A 12,456-nucleotide genomic window follows, 5' to 3' on the forward strand; every position below is an offset into this window, starting at 1 on the left:
CTCTAGTCTCCCAATGGCTCTCCATCGCAGTTCTGCAGGCAAATGATGCCTGAAGGTCATTGTTACGAATTGGCTATCTCAGATTTCTGATATCACTGTCACAGTGAAATATGTGGGCTTGCTCTCAAACATGGACTTTTAACTTCTCGCAGATGACGTATTCCGAAAGCCGCGCCACTAATTTGCCTATCGCAGTTTTACTCAGCTACTCTTACTTGGCAACATATTCAAATTTTACACGGTTTGGCTTATTTTTGAGGGAGTTATCGCTATTTTTGTGATTTTTCCTTAATTTATGATAACCAGTGTATATGCAGTTGAAGCACCAGTTTGGATCTAGACTATGTCTGAGAGTGGACATTATGGCCTCAGACTTCTCCAGTACTCAGAGGAACCTCTCTAAATAATTTTATTGGAATTAGGGTTTTTAGCTAGAGCAAAAAGATTTTTTTTTTGAATGTGTAACGCCTCTAGAAAATCTAATTCACCAATGGAAGATGTTTTCTGAATAATTTTTGGTGCAGAAAATTTCAAAGTATAATTTCGGACCAACAATGCTGGGCAACAGGGGACTTCTATGTTTCCTTTTTTCTAACATATGCATCATGTTCCTTAACGCGAAATTTTAAGGCTGTCTTAGTTTGACCAATGTAAATTAAACCACACCTGTAAATACCCCAAGAATTCATATCCGGAATGGTGTCCTTGAGTATGAAACTCGGAACTTTACTAATAGGAGAATAAAAGACCCGAATGTTAAATTCCTGTAAAATACGTACAATTTTATAGGTAATTGATGAAAAGAAAGGAATGACAACAGAATTCTTATAATCTCCTAAAACAAGAGTGTGCCTTTCAGTGTGTTGAGATGAGAATTCTTTAATTGCTTGATTATTAATGTTGGGTGAAAAGCCCCTGTCTTTAGCTACTGCTTTTAAATAATTTGGTTCTTGATCAAGAGCCAATTTGGAGGAGCAAACTTGAAGTGCACGGAAAACATAGCAATAAAAAGAAGCTAACTTTTGTTTAGTCGGATGACATGATTTGATGTGTGGTAGAAGGCAAACCGATGACGATTTACGGTAAACAGTAGTACTGCAGTTGAATGTTAACTTTCGGCTCGTTTATTCTCCTATCAATAAAATTCCGAGTTCCATACTCAAGGACCCAATTCCGGATATGAATTCCTGGGGTATTTACAGGATTCCTTGCCAGTGTGGTTTAATTTACTTTTGTTATGTTAGAAAAAAGGAAACTCAGAAGTCCTCTATTGCCCAGCATTGTTGGTCCGAAAATCACACTTTCAATTTTTCTGCACCAAAATTATTAAAATAACATCTTCCATTGGTGAATTAGATTTTCTAGACGCGTTTCATATTCAAAAAAATCTCTCTGTTCTAGCTAACGACCCTAATTTTAATCCATCTCTGCCTTTAGCCTTTAAGGAAATTATGTTTTAGTTCTCATTTCATCAATAGGTGGCACCAGTAGCTTAAGTCCTGCCCAGCCAGTCTTAATTTATCTAATCTCTATATCTTATCTCATTCATTTGCGCTTTTGCAGCTGAGGATGATGGCTCAGTAAAACCATCGAAACTAGTCCTGTCAAAATTTGCAAATATATAACGCTGATTTTTGTTGTTTGACTTCTAAATTAATAGCGTGCGAATTGTTCACGTATCTCAATTATTATGTCCTTCCACGCGAGTATAAGTATCACCTTGAACAACTGCATTCTTACCATGCTCATGTCATTTTTGTTCTGAATTTTTGTTTTAAGTTATGAGCCTGCTGTCTTTTCCTGATTGCTTAAGGCGGCGCAAATGCCTAAATCTATTAAGATTATCACGCTTACATTATAAACATTTCATCATGTTATGAGCTTCAAACTTATCGTCCATCATATGTCTTTAGCACATCAAAATCCACAACACCCCTCCCACGAGTTGGCAATATAACTCCGTATGGTTAACATTTCGAACGGAAGCCAACTCAGGCGTCGTCTTTTACAGAGAACTTGCGAATATTTAATGTAAATTACACATTTCAATAACAGTTTTAATTAGTTAATAACAATTAACGACAGTTTACGATTTTCCATTTAAAAATAAATGTATCTAAAAGCATAAGAACTTTTGCTTACCTTTATACTATACAATAACAACACCAAGAATCCAAATTTCTGCCATTATGAATTCGCAATTTGTTTTCCTCTCATGATATCTGAAACAAGTAAGGAATCATGTAAATATAGATTTAAAAACCTATCTCACAGTATATTTCAAAACACTATAAAAGAAATGATATGACCAAATATTTATTAACATTCTCATTACGATTCCAGTACAGAAACTAGAGTACATTATTTGGAACCAGTTATTTCATTAAAACAGCACAATTATCTAGAAGCAACCCAGTTATCGGATATATCTAAATAACCGCTTAGGTAATAGTTAAGAAATTCGGAGTTATAGTAAATTTACTAAACACACACCATACTGAATAGGTATTTGTTAAAATCTACCCATATGGAAGAGCTGCCAGCAGCCGAGTAATAAAATCGTTGAACACTGTTAGTTCGACCTTGGTTCTATTCTAGGTGAATGAGATGTCTGCACGGTTGTTTTTCGTGATTTTCCCCAGGTGTAACGTGCTTACGACCCAGTTTTCCTTAGAAATTCCTCCACAAAGCATTCATCCCCTTAAGCTGTCTCCTGCTTTAACCAAACCAAACTTTAGAGCTCTGGGGAAATGGAGGATAATGACATTCACCTACATTTTCCAGTAGCAAAGCGGCTCTTAACTTGTTTGCCCAATGCACCCCTTTCACTATTTCTAGAAGACGATGCCCCCTCCTTTCCAAATCTCGAAAAACATATTTATTTATTTAGATTATTATTACACGCGTTTTTGGAAATTAAACTACAAAAGTCATAGAAAATATAGATAAACAACAAAATTTAATTATTTTTTTATTCATAATCTAAAACTTAACAGTTAAATAAAGGGCTGGCCGTAACCCCTGAAACTATGAAATTTTCCCTGGTCAAGGGTTCCTGCTCTAGCAGACAGAGACTTCTAGGAATTGCTACAAAATTATGAATCGGATGTAGACGTTAAGAAATTTGATTAACATTTATTAGGATAAAATAAAGTAAAAAATAATAAATACCTTTTTCAATTATTTAACCTATAATAATAGTCTTGTGAATTGAGCTTTTTGCAAATCATTTTCAACTCGTAGAAAATACAGCCCTCGAACATCAATAGTAAAACATTTTCTTAAAATTCTCGATTTACACAAAGAATTATACCACATTAGGCGGGTTCAATGGTTAAGAAAGAATTATCCAGATTTGTTTAATGACACCACGCAGCTCAACTGGTAAAAACATGTCACCGAATCAAAAGGCCGTATGATTGCAAATTTGATGGAGAATAATGTATTTCATTTTTATTTCAATATTTGTGTTCAACTGTTACAGAGACTAGACTAGACTCTGAAATAAAAGTACAAAGACAAAACACAAAATTACGTTATATTTTATACATATTTCCGCTTTAAATGCAAAGGGTTGCGTTTGGTGTTTTGTACTACGGCAAAGCACTTGAGGGTTATCTGCCTAAGCAGAGAGATGCATTCGTGGAGAAATTGTAAAGGAATCTGCCTCGGACTTACATAGGGGAAACCGGGAAAGCCAACAATGAACCCAGCTTGTTCGCCTAAGTTCGAGCCCAGGTCAAACAAACAGTTTTCAGCCCCTCGATAGGGCTAAATATCATGCATTATTTCAAACAGTGAAATATATCTAGTTTATATTTTGAAGAAAAAAAAAAAAAGAAAAAAAGAAAAAAAACCTCTCGAAAAGAATTCAGACACAATGAAAATAAATATATAGAGCATTTCTGTCAACATATTTCTTTATCATTCCTAGATTTCCTTTACTTACAGAAACAAATTCAAAAGGGTCAACTTTAGACATTGCATTTTATATCTAGTCAAAGATATCGCCAGAATTGATCCACTACTTATTTTGCTAAGTGCATCGAATCTTAAGTCAATATTTTTTCTCAAAAAGCAGACGATGTTTTCACCGAGATTATTCCCTTAAACATTTGGGTACTGCTTTGGGGATTTGAGCTCACTTAAGTTCACCACCTCACCGATTCCATAAGAAATATGTTTTGTTCCCCAGTAAAGTCGATAAGAAAAGAAAGAATAAGATACCAGTTTCACATAACCATACACTAATAACCGCTGGTGATAGGTATTTGATTATTTTTCTCCATTTTTATCACCTATCAATTTTTCCCAGATTCTAGCAATTCAGAGGATAGGTTTTTTTTCGTTCTATTCTGTTTTATTTTCGAGAAAGAATTATAAGTTATCAAATATAAGAATGATGAAAGAAAGTATAAGGAACAACAAATCAGATGGGACTTTTCTGAAAATGAGAGATATGCGAAAGTGAGACAAATAATGCACAACAATTTTCCCTTTCCCACTTTTCAAGTATGGAGAAACGATCAAAACATTCGTAGAAAACGTAAAAAATTTAGCAGATTTAGATGGAATACTTACACATTACTGTAATAATTAAACAGATTTAAGATAAAATATTTATACTTTATTATCTAACTTTTCATAAAATTTCATGACAAATGTGGTATATATTTAATTTAATTTGTTCGTTTTAATAATATGAAAAATCTAAACCATATCAGCCCATATTCCAAAAAATGGACTGAAATTGCTCGCCCATCTGTGGAATATGAATATCTAAGGAATTTACCATCCCAACATGTGCTTCAAACATATTTATATCTGAAGTATATGTTGACATAAAACGTTTACAAACTTTCATGTGAAACATGTATCCTCTAGCTTATTCCACAGCTGCTACATGAACAGCAGGATTTCACCAAGGAAGATCTTTCTATATTACAGACAAACATCCATACATATCAGTCATAAAGAAAATAATAACTAAAATGAAAAAAAATACTTATATCGGATATACAAATGACTATTTGGCATGCAGAAGAATTTACATATATTTCATTTACTAGCGTAAAATTAAGCATTTCATGGCGGGGAATGTATCTGTCCAGCGGGAACCTAAAATGTTAAGAGGCAGCGAAAACATATCAGTGAAGATTTCGAAGTCACTTTTGACAATATGACAATAGGAGTATCATTTCATAGTATCTCTAAAATTTATATTCTGATATGTGTCGGATTTTGATATAAAAATAAAGTTCTCTTGTAATTTACCATTTCGTTTATGTATCTTACAGGCTTTAATACAGCATGTGCACAAAGTGTCAAAGTGTTCCGTTGTATACAATATGCATTAGAATACGATGTGTTACAACAGCATCTTTTGGCATATATATCTTTGGCACCTTATGACATGCATTAACAACTGCATCTTTTGGTATAGATTGTATCACAGTGGTAATCATCTTTAAATAACCATAATTCTTTATGTTAAATGAGTATTACTCTTTTTTTTTTTTTTTTTTTTTTTTTTTTTTTTTTTTTTTTGTCAATTAGAGAGCAGATGAAAGAAATAGATAAACAGACACAATGAAAATGATAGACAGACATCGACAGACACAATGATAGACATAGACATGGACAAACACAATGATAGACATGGATGATAGACATGCATAGATAGACATGGATAGATCGACATGGATAGACACAATGAAAAGCGCAGATGGAAGTTTACAGCAGCCACGGATTTTGAAATAAAAATTAAATTATGAAATCACTCTCAGAAACAAGAAACAACGGAGGACTTCAAATGCTACTTTGATTTAACCGTGTAATTCTAAGGGAGGGAGATTTTACCATTCATTGTGGCACACATTACAAATAATTATAGAACTTAACTTCTAAAATTAATAGTGACATTAACAGTAACAGTTATAAAATTAACAATGAAGGGCTATATTTAGAACTTGAAGGCGCAAATAAAAATAATAGGCGCAAATGAATATAATGAAGGCGCAAATAAAAATAAAGACGCAAATAAAAATTGCTCATATTGTACATTTATAGTATTATAAACTTGAATTTGAATTAAAATAAATTATAACACGATATTGTTTATATGAAAATTATTATGATCATTTAGAACTAGTTATGACAACTACTGACACACTGTATTTTATACAGAATCTGGTGCTCATATACATCCAAGGATTTTTAGTAAGGACAAACAGTTTGTTCTAAGTTTTCAAGTGAGTTTAACATCATAAGTATTCTAGTTTGAGGCTTTATTAAGAGTTCTGTTAAGATTTTAGAAGATTTTTTTACAGTTGAAACTGTTTGAAGATTCCAATAAATGTAACTAATGCTGTTGTTTTGTATTTTTCCACACTTCACAGTGCTTTAACAAATTTATCCTCACATTGTATAGAAATGAAGAGCAGTTATTTGTACCAATTATGTTTATTGATAAAAGGAAACTTAAACTATAAAAAGAAGGTACCTAAAATTTTCACCCAACATCAGTCTATGCTCAGAAAATTACTTAATTCCCTTCTTTAATCAAAAACGGCAAATAAATTCCAGTGAGTTCTAGTCATCTCCTTCTAAAAGTAAACAAAGAATGAAAGCTGCACTAATAACTGAGAAGGATCTACAAAATTGAAGAACTCCGACTCTTCAGGTAGCAAAACACGGTTTCTTTCAACGAAAAATCTTCGTCTAATCAGCGATCCAATGCATTAAGTCACTTAAGTTAATTAACTTTGCCTTTTAGGCTCGAGTGCTCAAGATGAGACGTACAACAAAGTCAAGAATCGCGTGGAATTTGGACGTAATTATTTTTCGAGAGATTCTCAGTTATTTCGATTTTCGACACATACACAGAAATCCTGTTGATTGGGTATCCGGACTCGCTTTAATGTATATATTTTGTTTCTAATTTACATTTAGATGACGCTTTGATTCCGTTAAAATGGTTCTCATTTAACAAGAGTAGCATTACATCAAATAAGGTGCGCTGTATTTAAAGAAGGAAATGCTACAAGTCTCTTCTTACGATATTTAATTCGATAAATTTAAAATAGTGAACTCATAGTTAGACACAGAATATGTTTGACGAAGACAGACGCAAGCCGAAAAATTGGAGCAATAAATAACAGTCAAACCTGTTAATGTGTTTTATACAGTAAGTCGCGCGCGAAAGCTGAAATGAAAATGGCGTTCAAAGAGTTATTTAATACATTCTATCTATCTACATTTTCTTTAAAATATCTTTCAACCTTTTTAGATATAGGAATAATGTCTGCTATCTAAAACATTTCTTTTGAAGAAGGAGATCCTATATTTGATCGATCTCGAAATTGACAGAATTCGATTCGATATCCACACCAACTAACATTACTTTTTGATTTAATTTTCAAAGCATTTTTGTTATTAGTTTCATATTCAGTGTTCAGTATTATGCAACTACTTATGTGCTAAATTGCTAGCCAAATATCTGCCTTTTCGCCAGCCTACACATTGGTGTCTCAATGCGACAATTAATGCCATCTATGTCTTACGTGGCTTTTACGCACTTATTACAGTATTCACAAAAACATTTGTGCTCTTAAATCCAGGACGTGTTTACCATAAATTTTGTTTTTTTTTATAAATTTTGCCTTTTCGGTGCTATAAACTTTTTGTCTATGAATTTTGTGTAAATTTTGTATGATGCCATTTAGACAGTGGCTTGATTGTTTGAAGATAAGTAAGTGTAATTATCCTTATAAATAAGCAAGCGTATATTATATCAAAAATATAAAAGCGAATAGGAGACACCGAACTAAAACAGACATTGTAATTAAATGTGTTGTCCAAATAGCGCAATGATGTTGTATAGGATGATATTGAGTTGAAGAAATAAAAGCGTTCTACTTCTGTGACTTGTCATTTCCCGGACGGATTTCGAGTGATATTCATCGATATCCAAAAGCAGAGCTGGCACGCATTTTATTTCTAGGGCTGCGTATGGAAAGGAAGCAACTCAAGGAACTCAAAGAAGGAATATGGGAATCGTTCGATATACCTCTTTTAAGTAGCTGCTTTATTTTACCCGTAGTCTGATAGATAAAATGCATATCGGCGAGTTTTGCATTTGTGTAGTGATGCATACCGTTCGAAAGCCTCATGAGAACTGACTATTTACGCCAGCTGAACGTTTTTAACCTCCGCTGAACAGCGCTCTGTATCACCTCAAGGCGCGATTTCGGCACACTTCCATTACAAAATCTGCTTGTTTCAGCTCATTTTTACCGTATACTGTATAATAAACACACAGACCATTTTCGAAAAGTTACGTCACGGCCCATAATTCTACAATTATTTTGAAACAGACATCCTCTACTCGCAAGCCTGGGAAGGAAATGAATCTAAACTGGCTATTTATTTGAAAACGATTTATCGTTTTCCGTGCAATTTTTTCTCTGCTCTATCAGAGTTTTGTCGCCCTTACTGCAAAGTGTATTAAAGACAGAAAAATTTTGATTGATATTACTATTTCCGCTACACTGACTGTTTAATTATATACATCCGTCACAGATCCAGAGTTAATATCACTGATAAATGTACTTCATCTTTCGTCCCGGGGTTCGATTCCGTTAGCCCAATGAGCTAATAGTACATGATCTCAGGGGTTCTCAACCGGTGGTACGCAAAGAAGCAAAGTATTTTTAACTATTAAATTCAAATTTAAAACCCCAACATCCTGACTGAGTTTTTTTCTAACACTCATAAATTTATGCGATCTGAGCTTTTTTCAAGAATGGTGGTGATTGTAGGGGTGGTACTAAAGGTTTTCAATTTTTGTTTAGATGATACGCGTTAGTCAAAAGGTTGAGAACTGCTGGGATGGCTTTTCCAAGAATGAATACGGTCCACTGTTTCTTAGAAAATCTTCTGCTCACCACTGATGGAGTGGATTTTACCTCTGAACACTGGTAGTTCAACCTGGGTTCAAATATTGGTGAACGGTTGGCTGCATGGGCATTTTCCGCATACAGTAACTTGTATACCAGCCAGTTTCACTTTGAGTGACAGCATTCCTTCCTTTAGACATAAAACAATCGATTGTTTTGCTACGGACAATTCATCTAATCTAAAAAACGTCTTGCGATAATACCCCATCTTAGCCGTAATAAAATAAACAAATAAACATACTCAAATTCGAATAAGTCAAGCCAAACGGATTTGACTAAACACCAGAACATATTAATGACACTTTATAATTCCACTGGCTTCTAGATCGCATTGAACAGTCCGCACTTGGGAGCATACAGACTAAGCAGATTGGATGTCCCTAACCACGTATTGCAGCAGTTGAAAATAAAGCTGCGCGGTCTTCAAAAGAAAGGGAAGCGGCTTAAATCTCCAAAGGCAGAAAAGGCATCTTCCGAGAAAGACGGCAGTCAGCTTTGAAGCAATCAAGCTTCTTTCGTCTTTTTTCGCAATAAAAAAAATTGGGGACGAATAAAAGGAGCTGAGCGTTTTAAGTATTACGTTCACCTACTCCCGAGTTGATCCGGATCAAGACGACGGCTTTTCTTTCTTTTTTTGTTCCCTTTCTTTTTTCGCTTTCTTTTCTTTTTTCTTTATCTACTCATCTCTCCATGAAAATGTTCCTTTCTTTTAATGTTCGTTATTGCCCAGATAGCTTTTGTGGCAAGCTGCGCAATGGGAATTGTGGTCCTTCACACATAAACTACACTTAAAAACATGGCAACTTAGGGAAAACTGTTCTTTAGTTGAAAATATTCATTTATTTAATATGAGTTATTTAAATGTAAAGTTCTTTAATTAAAACAGTTACCGAAATTACTTAAGATTCACTATTTCTCCTTTTATTTTTTCTAATTCTTTAATGAAATTTTTCATTAAATTTAATAAGAATCACTGCTGAAGGTACCAAATTGTACCACGTTCTATGCTCAAAACTTTGTTTCCCATTTAGAAAACAGCATTGAAAAACATGAAAATATTAGTCACAACTTTTATTTATTTAGCGAACGTTCTTAAAAATTAACCATAACTGACTTTTCTTTTCGCTTCTCATTCTTCATCCGTTCCTGTCGCGCGCTACGCCACGTACACGTAGTACATAGTCACGCTACGCCACGTAGTACATAGTCTCTTACTTCAGAATAGGCACTTGAAGCCCATTTCTTCCCGCCAGACCATGACACATAACCATGGCAACGACTACTGCGGAAAAAGTCGAATTCTTTAATTTGTTAAAATTCCCCCGATTTCATCTGTATCATAGCGTATGGTAGCACCATACATTATGATCATAAATGAGGGAAGAGTCGCTACGATTTTAAAGTGTCTATTCCACAGTAAAATAATATAGTGCAGTCTTCAACATGCAAGATAGCATCAAAGCTCATTGATAATCAACTAAATTGTTTTTTTTTTTGTTAAAACCTCTACTTTGTTTAATTAAAGTTATTATCGAACATAGTTAAAACTGACTTTTCTATTTTTTATTTCTCTTTCTTTGTAAATTCATCTATCCATAAAAATGTTCATTTCGTTTAATAGGAATTACCGCTAAAATAATTTTGTGGTAACCTGTATGTTTAGAATTTTAATTTTCTACATGGAAAACTACATTGAAAAATTAATCAAAACTTTAGCTTATAAAATAACCCAAACCGACTTTTATTTTCCTTTATTCGATACTCATTCTTTATCCGCTCACTTACTAATGAAAATGCTTATCTCGTTCAGTGGAATAGAAGATTTGTGCCACCCTGTGCCGAGTAGAAGTGATAGTTTTCCAAGCGAAAAACTGCGTTAAAAAACATGAAGAAAATTTTAAAACCATTTTTAGTTAAACATTTTATGGAAGTTAGTTAAGATCGACTATGTTCTTTATTTTGTCACTTCTGAATTTTCATTCATGATAATACCTGTTTTTTAATTTCGTCATTCCAGGATAATATTTTTTTAATGGGAATCACTAACACTGAATGAATTTTCAGCACATTTCTATTGGAAATTTTTGATTCCGTGCATAAAACCTCACGTTGAAAACAGGTAAAGAAATTGTTAAAAATCAAGTAATGAAGATTAAACATGATAAAGTAATTAAAATATGTCAGTATAATTAAACAGTTCAGCACTTTTTAATCGGTGGATAAATGCAGGCTAAAAAAAAACCAATCAGCATTTTATTGGTTGTGTTTAATTTCTTCGTCACACTTTTTTTTATTTAAAACTCAGTTTCAAACAAAATATCAAATAAATATCTACATTATTCTAGCTTTCAGTTAATTAAATTCCCATACTGACTTGAGTACAAAACGAAGATTTTTTCCTTCAAAGTGCCCATCTATAAACTCCACACCCACCTTAAATGCGCAAATTAAAATATTTAGAAAAGAAATAATGCTAATTTATTCTATATATTTTATGTTAAAAATTCAATTAGTTTTGCTCCATGACACGATATCAAGCCTATTCAATTACTTTTAACCAACCAAGCTCATCTGTGTGACGTTAGTACTGGATGATCGCTGTTATTCACAAAGCATGCATGGTTGGAAATAATTAATTTGAATACCAGTTGAAGAAAATAAAATAATACAATAAATTTAAAACAAGAACACAGCAGCAAAAAAAAAAAAAAAAAAAAAGTCATAAAAAAAATCTGAAATTTTTCAGATTTTAAATTACGTCCAAAGGGGCCTTTTTTTAATGTTTTGAGTGTTACCTTTATTTATTAAATATCATGTTCTTTGCACTTAAACCATAAAATTCAGTTCAAGAGCAATATCGCAAAATAATGTTAAATTAAGCATATCTTTAGAATTTCCGATATACACAGTCTCGCGAGCTGGAGATAAAAGTATTTTTTTTCTATATAACGTTGCCATTTCTCGCTTTTAAAGCATTGAGTTTGTAAATCAAAAATTCGTTAAAGTTTTACAAAATATAAAATCTATAATAAAACAAATTCCAAATTTGGGATTTCAGATGCCCATATTCGCAGTAGGATTTCGTCATTCAAAATTCGATGGCTCTATGTACCATTGTTTTATCACAATGCGAGAAATAGACAATCATTTATGCAGATTTTTCATTATTTAATTTCTTCAAATATAATGCAGGACTCTAACATTTTGTGGCAACAGTTTGAAAAGTGAACCGACGTTTATGAGTCCGACGCAAAATGCCAAAACGAAAGCAATAGTCCTTCGGGACTGAAATCCCTTTGGACTAAAAAAAAGAAAAAAAGAAAGAAAGGTTTCAGATTTTAAATTACGTCCAAAGGCGCGTTTTGTTTTAACGTTTGGTGTGTTACCTTTATTTATTTAACGTTTTCTGTGTTTTATCATGTTCTTTGAACTTATGAACTTAAACCATAAAATTCAGCAATGTCACAAAATAATTTTAAAATGAGCATATCTTTAGAAT

At 33.0% G+C, this 12,456-nt stretch overlaps 1 protein-coding gene across 9 annotated transcripts in view; it reads right to left on the bottom strand.

Annotated features, from left to right (window-relative positions):
- Positions 1-12,456, bottom strand: part of LOC118188251 (tyrosine-protein phosphatase Lar-like) — a 1,537,039-nt gene that overhangs the window by 504,113 nt on the left and 1,020,470 nt on the right. For all 9 annotated transcript variants that reach the window (XM_085815767.1, XM_085815772.1, XM_085815774.1 and 6 more), the window contains one exon: positions 2,143-2,222. The gene's annotated coding sequence lies outside the window, so the exon portion shown is untranslated. The remainder of the gene's footprint in view (positions 1-2,142; positions 2,223-12,456) is intronic.

Source organism: Stegodyphus dumicola, chromosome 4, assembly GCF_044657685.1.
Source record: "Stegodyphus dumicola isolate Sdum_Otavi_A_Nest chromosome 4, ASM4465768v1".
In the NCBI taxonomy this organism is placed as follows: Eukaryota; Metazoa; Arthropoda; class Arachnida; order Araneae; family Eresidae; genus Stegodyphus; species Stegodyphus dumicola.